At 34.0% G+C, this 14,211-nt stretch overlaps 1 protein-coding gene across 3 annotated transcripts in view; it reads left to right on the forward strand.

Annotated features, from left to right (window-relative positions):
* LOC149413555 (protein Fe65 homolog) overlaps window positions 1-14,211 on the forward strand; it is a 209,056-nt gene that overhangs the window by 119,514 nt on the left and 75,331 nt on the right. The window lies entirely within an intron of this gene.

Raw genomic sequence — 14,211 nt, forward strand, 5'->3', positions numbered from 1 at the left:
TATACACGTTCTTCGAGAATTATCCAAAAATACATACACTCACATATAAATGTGTGTTTTCATGTTTCAATTTATGTCTGTGAAAAAAAAAAATATAAAAACTAACTTTCTACTACTATACATAAAAACCTGTCACACTTAATCACAAACACGTTAACACCTCAGTACAGGTTCTCCTAGTGAGGTGTTCACGTTACATACAATATCACCCACACACAGTCTTACCTATGTTCTTTATTTTTATACCTTTTTTCTGTACTTTTTACTCTGTACTACAATATAAACCACTGTAATCATTTCTAAAATGTGTATTCAAGAATAGACATAAATAAATAAATAAAATAAACACCTCGGTTCCATGATAACTCAACACGTTAAAAAGCGATATAAAGTCATTAGAAACGATAAAAAAATTAAACCTAACCTAACCTAACCTACTTAACCCAGTTAATAAAGTTTTTGTTTCATTACTTTCCATGACTTTATATAACTTTTTACAGATGTGATGAATTATCATTTTGATGATTTATCCAGTCATCAAACACCTCATACCTCGATTTATGTCAGGTCTTATACAATCCTAGCATTCATTCAACTATTATTACACTAGTAGATATTTCTTTTAATTGTGTATTGTCTCACTGCACTTCTATTAACAACTGAATCACTTGCAATAGTATTTTTGTGTACACATTACTTGTTATATAATTTATTACTAATATTCTCCTATGTACCACTGTATGCTTATAATCCGATGTATCATTCTATTGTAAAGGCCATTTTATGGCGTTTAAATAAATAAATAATACAGTGCTTTTGAGGTTTTTATCATCTCCCAGCGACGTGTGGCCCAGGGCCTGGGGGTTTTCACCTGCTCTTTCACGAGTTATAATCTATTTAATATCAAACGTATCGGATTTACGCATCCAAAGCTTTAATCCCTGGCGTAGGTACTCGTATTAGCATATCACATTGACGCCCCTTGTTGTGAAATGCCAACTAAACCAACTGGTGTGAAACTAAGCCATCTCTAATCGGCTTTACTACGGGTCGTTGTGGTATGAATTACTGTCTAAGTATTACTTAACGGACAATGTATTCCTAACGGTAGATATAGCATGTGTCGTGTTGTTGTCGATACCCTTACTAACACTGACAAACGCTTTTGTCTGTATACCTAATTATAAGTGTTATACAGGGTTTTCCAATAAGAGGTGTTATTTTGAATAGCCCGCTATTTCGGTAGATGTTACTTTTGAAGCTGTCATTTTTTGACATTTGACAAGTAGAAACTACGCCATTAATAAAAATGGAACGATACACGCTTATTGACGATACGAGGCCGCTATGATTTATAAGAAATAAGAAAATAAGAAAATATAGTCACATTTACCTACTATCATATTTATCTACTGTTATAATCAAATTCTACTACTACAGGGTTTTCCAATAAGAGGTGTTTTGATATTCAATCGTAAAAAATCAATGGTTTCGTTGTTTGTGCGGCACGTAGCGCCGGCTTGTTGAAAGTAAACGTTGTCCAGATCAATACCATCCAATTCCGGTAATAAAAAATCATTAATCATCTCTCGATAGCGATCCATTCACCGTAACTGTTGTTCCAGCCTCATTTTCGAAAAAGTAAGGTCCAATGACTCCGTCGGACCATAAACCGCACCAAACAGTCACACGTGGAGGATAGAGAGGCTTTTCAACAATAAATCTTGGGTTTTCCGAGCCCCAGATGCGACAATTTTGCTTGTTGACGAAGCCACCGAGGTGGAAATGGGCCTCATCACTCAAGATGATTTGCATTTGATTCACTTAAGTGAATTTTAATGATTTCAATGCGTTGTTGATGCGTGTATCGTTCCATTTTTATTAATGGCGTAGTTTTTACTTGTCAAATGTCAAAAAATTACAGTTTCAAAAGTAACATCTACCGAAATAGCGGGCTATTCAAAATAACACCTCTTATTGGAAAACCCTGTATTATAATCACATTTACCTACCATTATAATCAAACTATTCAATTTTTAAAATTAATCACTTGTGGAACGTAAGAAAACTCGTGGTTAAGAAGAAAATATAAATAGGTGATTTCTGGTGTTTTGAAATTTGCATAAAATATTAGGCTCATAACGGCTTTGAAATGTTTGAAAATATTTTAAATAAGACGGTCTCCGTGATTGAGGGTAGGTAAGACACTCGACTTTCAATCCGGAGGTCGTGGGTTCAAATCCCTGCGTGCGCTAGAAAAATTTTATTTGATTAATTTCTGTTATTTCACAATTAATTTATTTAAAATTCCAAATTAATTCAGGAGTTGAAGATACTCTTAGTATCGCCCTGGTGTAAGACCACAATTCAGAATTGAAATGTTGCTTGAAATAGCTTTAGAACCTAACCTAACTAAAAGTGGCAAATCCTCAAATGCAACCTTTTATCTGTGGATCACTGGATTATTTTTTTAAAGTAAGGATCATTTTTTCTTAGACTTATTACAATATCTCATAAATTTTAAAATTTTGCATAAGTTTGTAAAACAAAATATTTGAATATATTATGTATTTTACAAGGTGGCAGACGGCAGCGTAGGTCCCGTCCTATTTCTGTAGTACACCTCCCCCTATGTCCAACCCTTAGACTGTGGAGGGTTGCTCGTTTTTTTTAACAATAGGGTGGGTTTTTTTCTATTTTCTTTCTAACAGGGTTTTCTCTATTTTTATGCAAACATTTTTTAAACTTTCAAAGTCTTAGAGATGAAGCGGAAACGGTGAGCTCTGGTGTCATGAAATTTGCGTTGAATATACTTTTATTTGTTTATCACAACGCAACTGTTTTCAGGTCGTGACGTAATTTTTTCAACAATAATTTTGAGGCTTTATAAAATCAATTTAATTATCAACAAAATAATAAAATACACCGGAAAATTGTCCGGATTCATTGGGACTATGGCACCCCAATTAGGGTATGTCGTGACGCTGAAGGGAAGGAGTTGGGAAGATGAAGTACTTACCTGGCTGTGTACATAAAGAATGTATTAAAAACACATAAAAAATAGTCACTTGGCTTTGGGTCAAAAATATTATTTTTTATTTGCACTCGATTTGGGCAGGTACAAAGATATTAGAAGAACGAGATATGCTATGTTCGCCGCCGGACCGTAGCCGGAGTACTACCTAATTAGGGTACTTTGAACGGTATCGAGACGTGTACGCACCGAAATCCGTTCTATATATTAGTGCGGATACCTCAGCGCAAGCGAAGGTGTGCAGTAGTATTGGTGAACAAAACCGGCGACACTCGGCAAAACAATTTCACTCAGTACGAACTGCGCATAGCACATCTCGTTCTTCTAATATCTTTCAGCAGGTAGTTTTGCCAAATCCCCACAACCAAAACATGCAATTTCTCCACCTCGATGTCTCACGTCTGCGAATTCATTTCGGCGAAAACACCCCCCACCCTCTACCACCCCCTGGTAATCTGCAACCCTCTCGGAATGGAGGAACAGAAGATTGCACTTTTAGGGGTGCCGTGAGAGAGGAAACGCCGGCTGAATATCACAAAGGTAAAATACTACTAGAAGATTATGTATTACTAGTTTTCCTTCTGAAAAATCACGGGATATAACTTGAATTTTTATTTTGAAAGTAAATCATGTATACGTATACAATTTCAAATATATAATTAAAATAATGGTAAGCAGATAATTTATCAATTTTTTTCTCAGGTCTCGAAAATATTATTTTTTTAATTTTACAATTCACCAGTTCCAATTTTGAAAAGTTCAGACTCACATGTAAGTATACTCACAAAGGATATTATGTTGTTTTAGCACAGACCCGTGAAAATTTACAAAAATTAGAACTCCTAACAGGGCCTATAAATCCTATTGATCCCTCAACATAAATATTTAAAAAATCTTTCGTAATCCTACATGTAGGTATTTAAAATGACTGATTTTTGTATTTTAATATATAATTTTTTTGATAAATCTAATACGCCTAAAGTTTTAATGAGAGAGCTAGGTATAATGTCAGTAGCCGAAATAAAAAATATGTTTATAGTCCGAGGATGCCAAATTCTTTTTATATCATTTCCTAAGTTTGTGTATTTTCTTATTTTTCATTCAACATTCAATTCAACAGATTTTTGAACATTACAGGAATTTGGAATAGCGACATCAATAATATAAGTTATTTTTTTAATTTTGTCATGTAAAACTATATCGGGTCTATTATGACTAATCGTTCGGTCTGTTAGTATAGTTTTATCATAATATATTTTTTTAAATTCGTTTTCTACAAATGAATTAAGTTCGTATTCATAATATGGTATTATATTACGGCAATCAATCAAGTTATGTTTAATTACCAAATGTGTGCCTAAATGTATTCTCGGACGGTGCTGATACAGAACATCCCAATATAATATGTTCTATAGTTTCCGGAAAAAATTTTATTATTATTTTAAATTATTTTCTATTATTATTTTCTGGCTATTATTTTTTTATTATTATTTTTTTGATATTATTTTCCTAATATTATTTTTTTGATATTATTAACTAAACACGATTTTGAAACTTTGGACGATAGCGTTTTTGATACACTCCATAACCGTTCTGCATCCACTACAGTATTAAAATCTGCAAAATATCCTATCACGACAAAGTCATCGTGGCGAAACTTGCGAACTGATGAGTTCTTTCTATTCTTTGTTTGTTTCTCTCCTTTCTTCTTTGTTTCTTTCCTTTCTTTGTATTATCATGCTGTATGCAACGCGTGCAATCCGCTACCCTTCCGCTGTGATTGCCCTTAACATTAATCAAACAGAACGAACGATAAAGGAATACCCTTCTCCCTCTTACTCATAAATAACGCATGTATCGGAAAAGATTAGAAAGCATTCTCAGAGGTGATAAAATATAATGTTTTTGATAAAGTAATATTTTGGTTAATGAACTTACATGCTTCCCCTAAACATCATCCTATTATGAAAAAGTTGATGGTCAGAGTTGTTAAAGAAAGAAGCCATTATTAGCCCTAATTATGTAATGTGAAGTTCTGTTCATTTATTAGAAATCTGGTCAAATTATTCGTTTTCCTGTTAAAACGGGACTGCAGGCCTATACATAATGAATTGAAAGAGTTCCTAACGAAATATCAGTCAAAAGCGAATGTTTTATGAAGACGGCAGAACACGTATTCATACAAATACTGACACTGTCGCATTCCGTCATGATATGTATTAGGAAAAGAACACCTGTTCTCGATATATTCAGGATGACTAATATTTTATCATGACGTTGGCATGCTGTCACTTTTTTAACAGAATCATTTTTCTCCATGTACAATGTGTCACCTGACACTGAACCGTGGTTATAATCACAGACAGACCCACGACCGAAATTAGTAAGTTTGATTACATGAGTATTCATATTATTTGTTTAATGTTATTTTTTCTCGTTGTACTTATAATAAGGAATTCCAGTAAATCTGACGGGGTGCGCGTGACGTCATACGTACCTCGGTTTTGTCGGTTAAAATTAAGGTCGTAATTACATCAACAAATCTCAATGTAAATATCTAACAAGAAAGCTTGAATTATTTTGAAATAATTTGTAATAATAACACAGGTGGTAACCCGTGTGCAAGTCTACGCAGCGCAATTAGGAACAAAATTGTCTGCCTTCTAAAGCACGTGGTCAACCGATCCTGAGCTGGACGATTAGAGTTGAATGATTACAAAGTTCTAATTATTCAAAAAGATAGCAGCCAAAAATATGTGAAAAATTAGTTGAAGATAATACTGTTAATTCCGAATTTTAAAATATATAAGATCGTCAAAAAGACTTGAAATAATTAGGTCCCATTGGCCGAGTTGATTGATGCGTTATCCCGGTAAGACAGAGATTCTGGTTTCGATTCCCAGTTGCGACCGTTACCTTTTTATTTTTCTGTGTCTTGTTCTGTTTCATATTTTTTATATTAGTATTATGTTCTTCTTCAATGATTTGTACTAAAATAATATATTTATGGAGTGTTTTGAAAATTGCACAGCAGTTCGTGACTCGGGTGCAAATGCAATCCTAATTATGAGATTGTTCGCGTTGTTTGAAAATTATTAAGAAAACAAACTGTTGTCCCAAGAAAATGGAAATTGCACGAAGTGGAGGCACGAATATAATACGTGAATTAGTTTGGGGACAGAATACAAATTTAAATTGCCTCTTTTAAAATTGCCCCTTTTCGTAAATCGTATGCGCATATGACATTTTGTTGTATTTAGGTTTAGGTCTATCAACCTTAGTTGACTTCATCAAAATACTTATATAAATACAAAAATTACATATTGAAGTCGCTTATAAATAACGTATTAAGTTTAAAAAAAAAATATTTTTTTTATTTTTTATTTATTTAGAAAAAAAGTTAATATTCACAAGAGGTAAAAATATATTACATTTCATATCAGACATCACTTTTTTGTTTACCCAATTTGTAGAGAAATATTCTCGGGTCAAACTGGGGAGCTAGTCTATGTGCTTATATATATAGATAATAATATGTATTATTATGGATTATTATGTATTAAAATGGAAAAAGAATATTTTCAAAAATACTGTAAAATACTACAAAATATTGTACAATAAGAAAATAACATATTATAGAAACAGAATATCAACAAAAATCAACGAAAAATCAACAAAAATATAAGCAACAGTAAATAAGCAACAGAATGTATCTGAATATCATCGATAAAAGTAAGTCAATCTTCTCTGTAAAAATACAACAAAAGTTTTTTTTTAAATTTAAAATAATTTTTCTCACTTTTTATTGAATCCGGAAAATCGTTAAATAACTTAGGGCCTATATATTCATGATGGTTTTGTGCAGCTGTGTTGCATCTAGGTACATACATGTTCCCAGTTGTTCTAGGTCTTATACTTCGCGTTGAGGACCTTTCGGAATCTTTGAAAACTTTTAGAATAACATTTCTTTGAAATAGTTTTGAAATCGGTAGGACCTTAAATTTTTCAAAAAGTTCGGTGGTTGGAAAAATTCTTGGTTTTTTAATAATAACTTTGATTATCATTTTTTGTGTTGTTACTATCGAATACAGATTATTCTTATAGATACCTTCCCATGCGATCATTCCGTACTGCAACACTGACTGTACAAGAGCAAAGTAAACCATTTTAATATTTGAAAGATTTAGGATATTTCTTAGTTGTATAAAAATGTAAGTAAGTTTTCTAATTCTTTTTACACAGTTTTCCATATGTTTCTTAAATTTCATGTTACTTTCTATAGTGATCCCTAGATATTTGACATCTGGGGTTTTCTTCAGGATTTTACAATTATTATCGTTACATTCTCCTTTTTTACACGAACGACTGTGCTTTATAGTAATAAACTACGACAAGGTTTGGGCTCTTAAGGCCCCGTAGTAAGCGTTCAAAGTAGAGGTGAGGCATATTTATCGTACCCAGTAAAAGTACCGGATATTTTCATGCGGTACTTTGTACTTGTGACAGATCTCCGAAATACCTGGTTCCAAAATACTCACAAGTATTTTATACCGAGATTAAATATTTTTAATAGGTACTTTTACCAGGTATTTTTGATGGGTATTTTTAATGGGTATTATTGATTATATATATTATATTCTATATTTTTTATGGATATTTTTGATGGGTATTTTTAGTATGTATTATCGATGAATATTTGTGACTGGTACTTTTTATGATGATTTTTTGTGATCGGGAAAATGTGGGAAACTTTTCGACGGGGAATTCCGTAGTTACCCCCTCCCACCAAAATCCATGGGGACTCCAAGACACGGTGGCATTTAAGTCAAGCTAACACTTTATTTTTTATATACGTTTGCTTAAAAATATATAAAATATCAGTTTATTTATTACAGTATTTAAAAAAAATATATATACGCATTAATAATAAATACAATAATTAATTCGTCCATATTACTTTAACATTGAAAGTTTTTCCTTGGATGTAATTTTATTGTCTATGAAATGGCCGGGGCCACATAAGATAATCAACGGTAAAGATGTTTAGAAACAGGCGAATCGAACGTTACTGAACAAATCACTTAGCTGATCGGAGCCTGAGATTGATCATTCGAAAAGTTGGGAACAACGGCCGTTAGTATTGCCCTGGTGAGAGATTAATATTCAGAATCAATATAATGTGCACCTATGACATTTATATTTGCCTGTCTGTAGTTTTAGTAGTCACGTGGGATTACGCAAGTGGAAAATACTCTCAGAATCGCCCTGGCTAGAGGTTAAAATTCACAATGAAACTTTGTTTTTATACCAACGAACACAACAACCAAGGACATGATTTCTCAAAATGCCAAAAAGGAATTAAGAAGCGGTTCATCTTCTCTACCTACCCGGAGGAAATATCTTCAATTCAATCATATTTCACAAACTCAAATAACGTATCCTCGTCCCATCATCTCGCCATTCTACCCCCCACGTATTTGTTCCTAATTAATCTCGCTTAACGAGAGCTGTACCGCCGACGAAGTAGAAATTTAAATAAAGTTTTCGCAGTTCGCGCGGAGTTTGCACAAATAGTTCACCATCGTGTTACGCCCCGGTGCAGACGTGATGCGTCGGCGGACCAAGTGCAGATATGAACTGACAAAGGCAAATAATAATTCATGTTATTCTGTTTTTTAAGATTTTACTCTTTATACGGCATGGACTCCTGGCATCGACGAACAATGTCTAACAGGGCAAGTGAATGTTAAAAATGACACCGAAACCAAAATTATTGGTTCCAAAAATTGTGTTACGAAAATATTTATCGAAAAGAAAGTACATTATTTATCAAATTTATCTTTTATCTTTTGTTGGTCTCTGAGCCAAGAGAGAGCGAGTTTGATGTTTGAGTTTGATCAAATAAATGGGGAATTTGGTTATAAAATTATTAAAATGAATCGACCGAATTCGTAAGACATGCAAATTTTTTTAATTTTATATTAGAAAAAATAATTTTTACATAGATAAATACAGGATATTAACAAGATATAAAACAATAGAAATTATAGCCTTTCCTCACCATAAAGAGACAATGCTCTTGTGTTTGGTGAGGGAATTCTAGTTCAATTATGTACATGTTAGTATTAAGGTAAATAAATTATTAAGAAACAACACAAGATTTAAACAATATTACTTCTAGATGTAAATAGTGAACATATTTTGGACTTATAATAGTTTAAGGTAATTTTTTAATTTAAGGTGAAATTCCTGAATGTTTTCGAATTTTTTTTAAATTTAATGGAAGGTTATTAAAATAAATTATGCCTAGATAAAGATAGGTATTTTGAATGAGCTTAGTGTTAAATTTTGGTATCTTGCTGATGTATTGAATTGCAAGTTATGAGTATTTGACTGCATATTATGAGTAGATGCCTCCTGATAATGCTCAGTTTTGTTATCCTAAGGTTAGGACAAGACTTGAATTATAATTACCTTATTATAATTCAATTCAAATTCATTATAGTCTGTCTGTCTGTTTGTGTAACTCTGGTTCAATGAACTCGGGTTTGAGTTGAATCTAAGGACGAGTTGTTTCGGAGAATTTGAACAATTCATCAAATTTCAACGTTCATTTTCAAGTTCTGTGAAAGATTTTTTAAAGTTCTGTTTTAATTTCAGTTTTGTCAAGCACCTAGCCTATGATGATATAATAAGAGAACTTGAATAGGACTTTCACAGAACCCGTAAATGAACGTTGAAATTTGATGAATTGTTCAAATTCTACGAAACAACCCGTCCTAAGTGTCTTTTTTAAAATTGAAATTGATTGACGAATTCAGTACCTACCTATTATAATATTTTAAAACAAGATTAATTTAATGATCTTTTTCTAATTTTTTTTTATTATTTGTTTTTGGGGTGTTATGCCATGATGCGCTAACTCCTTATTTAGCCAACGTTTCGGACAACGTTACAGTGTCCATCATCAGGGCAGATGTGTAATTGATGAAAAGTGTGTTTGAGTACGTCTGGTTTTACAGTAAAAAAAATTAATGTACCATCTTCTTTTAGGCTTTAAAAAAAAAAACTTTTTCATGCATTTCTCAAACTCAATAGAAAGTATGATAGCCAATTAATGTTTTAAAATATGGTCCGTCTTACTCATAATCGCGGTATAAATATTATACGAGCGTATAAGGTCGGTATAGTGGAAAACGTTACTGCGTATACCGGCCGTATTAGTAGTTGTCAGATGTATATTGGCTGTCCCCTTAGTATAGCGTCAGGATAGCGCCGGCAATATATAGAATGCCCGAATATCTTACGTTTATTTGCGAAGTTCACAAATAACATTCTGTTGCGCAATGAAAATGTAAAAAGCAGTAATACCCATTTGCAACACCATTGGGGGGATATTTTAAATCGATTTACCAAAGCAAATACGTGACGCATAATCAAATTGGCCGGATTTTGATGCAAATAAAATGTCAATGTTTTTGAGATTTGGAATAAAGTGATGCTAGTCTATAAAATTTTGGTATGAATATTATTATGACTAACAATTTTAATTCAAACAGTATACTGCACTCTTCCTCGTATATCTACACCAACGCTGCAACGGCGTAATTAGAATCATTATAAGTACGGGAGATAGCAATAATAATGGGCATAACTCCATTTTATATATATCTGTGATCGTCAAATGTTTCAGTTTTTCAAAAGTGGTCTACATGTATCCATATAACCGGAATTTGTGATTTTTCTATAATAATCTTTAGATAGTAACAAATATCTTTGTCAATTCCTTTGTCAATAAAGTATTCCGTATTTAATCATCGAATAAACCTATCCATAATAAGCAGACATTAATGAATGGATCATGATTTTTCATACTGAAGTGTGCCTTCATGTATTTCTCTTGTTTCAAGACAAATAAGTGTTTGCTTAACTGCTTAACATAACAACAACAGACTGGAATCTAACATGAAGAAAGTGTACATAAGATCTCAAAAGAACCCTCGAAATCGAAAAAACTTCATTAAATGCAGAAACTCTAAGACCGAAATGCCTAACACAGAATACAGCTGTATTCGTGCCAGGAGTACACCCCTGTCAATAGCCCCCTACTTTAATAAAATCCCCATTAAGACGTATATATAGATAAAGCTATACAACCGCGTCTGCACTTTCCACCCTCTGCTCTGGTAGCTTCAACACCCTCCCTTGTACTTCGTAAGGGTAGAGAGGAATCTAGACTAAAGTCTCGCCGTCTGTTGCGCGTAAAGCCATTTTATCGGTCATTCGTCTGGACACTTCTACCGGATCTTTGTGTTACGTATTATGCAATTTACTGTTTGGACTTAGGGTGAACAAATTACTGCAATCCTCTGTCATTAATTCATTGTGGTCCTCTTACAATCCATCACGCTGTAAAATATAATAATATTGTAAAATGATTAATTGTAATGGTTAATAATTAAGGAAGAAAAAATTTAAATGATCATTTAAATTTAAAGTTACAAAAAGGACTCTATAATGGTTAAATTTAAATCTCAAAGGTGGTCAAAAATTCGAAGGTAATTTCTGTGAGTTAATTTACAAAATGTCACCACAAATTATGTTTAAGTTAGTCGAATAATTAATGAATTTATAGGGCGCCAGTTTGTTTAAACATGACAAACAAGCAATTATTTATAATGCTACGTGATAAACCAAAAATAATAAGAAGGAAAACTAAATAATGTGATTAATTCTTTACGGGTCGAAATACGTTTTGTCTCCATTATCGTCCTGGTCTCTTTGTATCCATAACTTGTTCCCTTCCGCTCTGCTAGATCTGAACCACATCTGAACTGATCAGCAAGTAGCGAGCCATACGCAGCTGTCATCCTAGTTATGTTGGTACGCATCTATACGATTGCCTAGATCCTGCCGCTCTGCTAGATCTGAACCATATCTGAACTGATCAGAAAGTAGCGAGCCATACGCAGCTGTCATCCTAGTTATGTTGGTACGCATCTATACGATTGCCTAGATCCTGCCGCTCTGCTAGATCTGAACCATATCTGAACTGATCAGAAAGTAGCGAGCCATACGCAGCTGTCATCCTAGTTATGTTGATACGCATCTATACGATTGCCTAGATCCTGCTGTCTGCTCAATCTGAAACATATCTGAACTGATCAGCGGGTAGCGAGCCAAACGCAGCTGTCATCCTAGTTGTGTTGGTACGCATCTATACGATTGCCTAGATCCTGCCGCTCTGCTAGATCTGAACCATATCTGAACTGATCAGCGAGTAGCGAGCCAAACGCAGCTGTCATCCTAGTTGTATTGGTACGCATCTAAACGATTGCCTAGATCCTGCCGCTCTGCTAGATCTGAACCATATCTGAACTGATCAGCGAGTAGCGAGCCAAACGCAGCTGTCATCCTAGTTGTATTGGTACGCATCTATACGATTGCCTAGATCCTGCCGCTCTGCTAGATCTGAACCATATCTGAACTGATCAGCGAGTAGCGAGCAAAGCGCAGCTGTCATCCTAGTTGTGTTGGTACGCATCTATACGATTGCCTAGATCCTGCTGCTCTGCTGAATCTGAAACATATCTGAACTGATCAGCGAGTAGCGAGCCAAACGCAGCTGTCATCCTAGTTGTGTTGGTACGCATCTATACGATTGCCTAGATCCTGCTGCTCTGCTCAATCTGAACCATATCTGAACTGATCAGCGAGTAGCGAGCAAAGCGCAGCTGTCATCCTAGTTGTGTTGGTACGCATCTATACGATTGCCTAGATCCTGCTGCTCTGCTGAATCTGAACCATATCTGAACTGATCAGCGAGTAGCCAAACGCAGCTGTCATCCTAGTTGTGTTGATACGATTGCCTAGATCTTCGATTCGATTCGGAAGTTGGGGCTTGTTGTTTTAAAACAAAATAATAATTGTCATCCCCGCTATACAGGGTGTATCGGCACGTACCCGACAAACTTTAACCAGCTATTCCTTAGCATATTTGGAGTAAAAAATCTTATGTGCACTTTGCTGTCCGGTAACGTTTTTTTTTAATAAAAAATTTATTATTCATATTTTCACCACATGTCACCACTGTTTTATCCTTTGATAAAGTTTGAAAACCCATCTGGCAAATATTTTATTCGAATTCCGTTGAATAATGCACGTGTGTACCTATATTGGCGCACGTTTACAGTCACAATGAAATAGCACGGCACCATTCGTCTCATTTTTAACTATTATTATTTAGTGTGTGCGAAAGAGCGAAGACGCTTTTTGACACACTTGCTTATAACAGCTGTTTAACACGAAACGCAATGCCAATGACAGTGATGTAGTGTGGAAATTTTAAATTTTTTTGTTTTTAATTGAAAAAAAAATGCTACCGGACAGCAAAGTGCCCATAACATTTTTTACTCCAAATGTGCTAAGGAATAGCTGGTTAAAGTTTGTCGGGTTAGTGCCGATACACCCTGTATACGCAACAAAAACTTATACGCACAAGAAAAAAATAAAATAAACCCTACTTTTAATTGAATACACTTTCAGGTTAAAAAGAGATGATATTATTTTCTTTTTAATCCCCCTAATTGTCGGAGGGTTAATAATGGCCGGAGGAGGATTTTAATTTCCCTTTCGTTATAATTATGTCGGTTTTTGTTATTTTTTTTTGAAAAAGGTAGGAACCGCCATCAAATAATTAACCAGCTGGTATCTCTGCATCGCCGCAAAGTGACAAAGCTGCTAAGCCCTTAATTCTGCTGTCCAGGGCTAGAATACCTTTGGCACGCGTTTCGGAACATCAAAAATCATAATTTAAAATTCGTTCTTATTAAAAAAAAAACTTACTGAAAAACAAAAATCCGTTTATAACTGCAATAACTCTCTAACCGTATGCTCTGGAGTCATGTAATTTGTACAGATGCGACTCAGATCACTGTGTCAGTTCAATCATGTGCTAAAGAGCTTTCAAATATGCATGTAACTGAAAAAAATAATAATGAGAGAGAGGCGAAGCTGGATGAGAAAAGCTAGTTAAAAACAAAGTTAGAAAACATTGAAAAAAAAAATCGTCCTTAAAACAAGTAGTTCTGCGAACAGTAGACATACAACATACAAAAATGTATGTTTCTAATTTTCTTTTATTTAAATCAAAGCCAAAATTTCCTCTGAAATCTTAA

The sequence above is a fragment of the Hesperophylax consimilis genome, chromosome 21 (assembly GCF_061612785.1).
Source record: "Hesperophylax consimilis isolate HC1 chromosome 21, BYU_Hcon_1.0, whole genome shotgun sequence".
Lineage (NCBI taxonomy): Eukaryota > Metazoa > Arthropoda > Insecta > Trichoptera > Limnephilidae > Hesperophylax > Hesperophylax consimilis.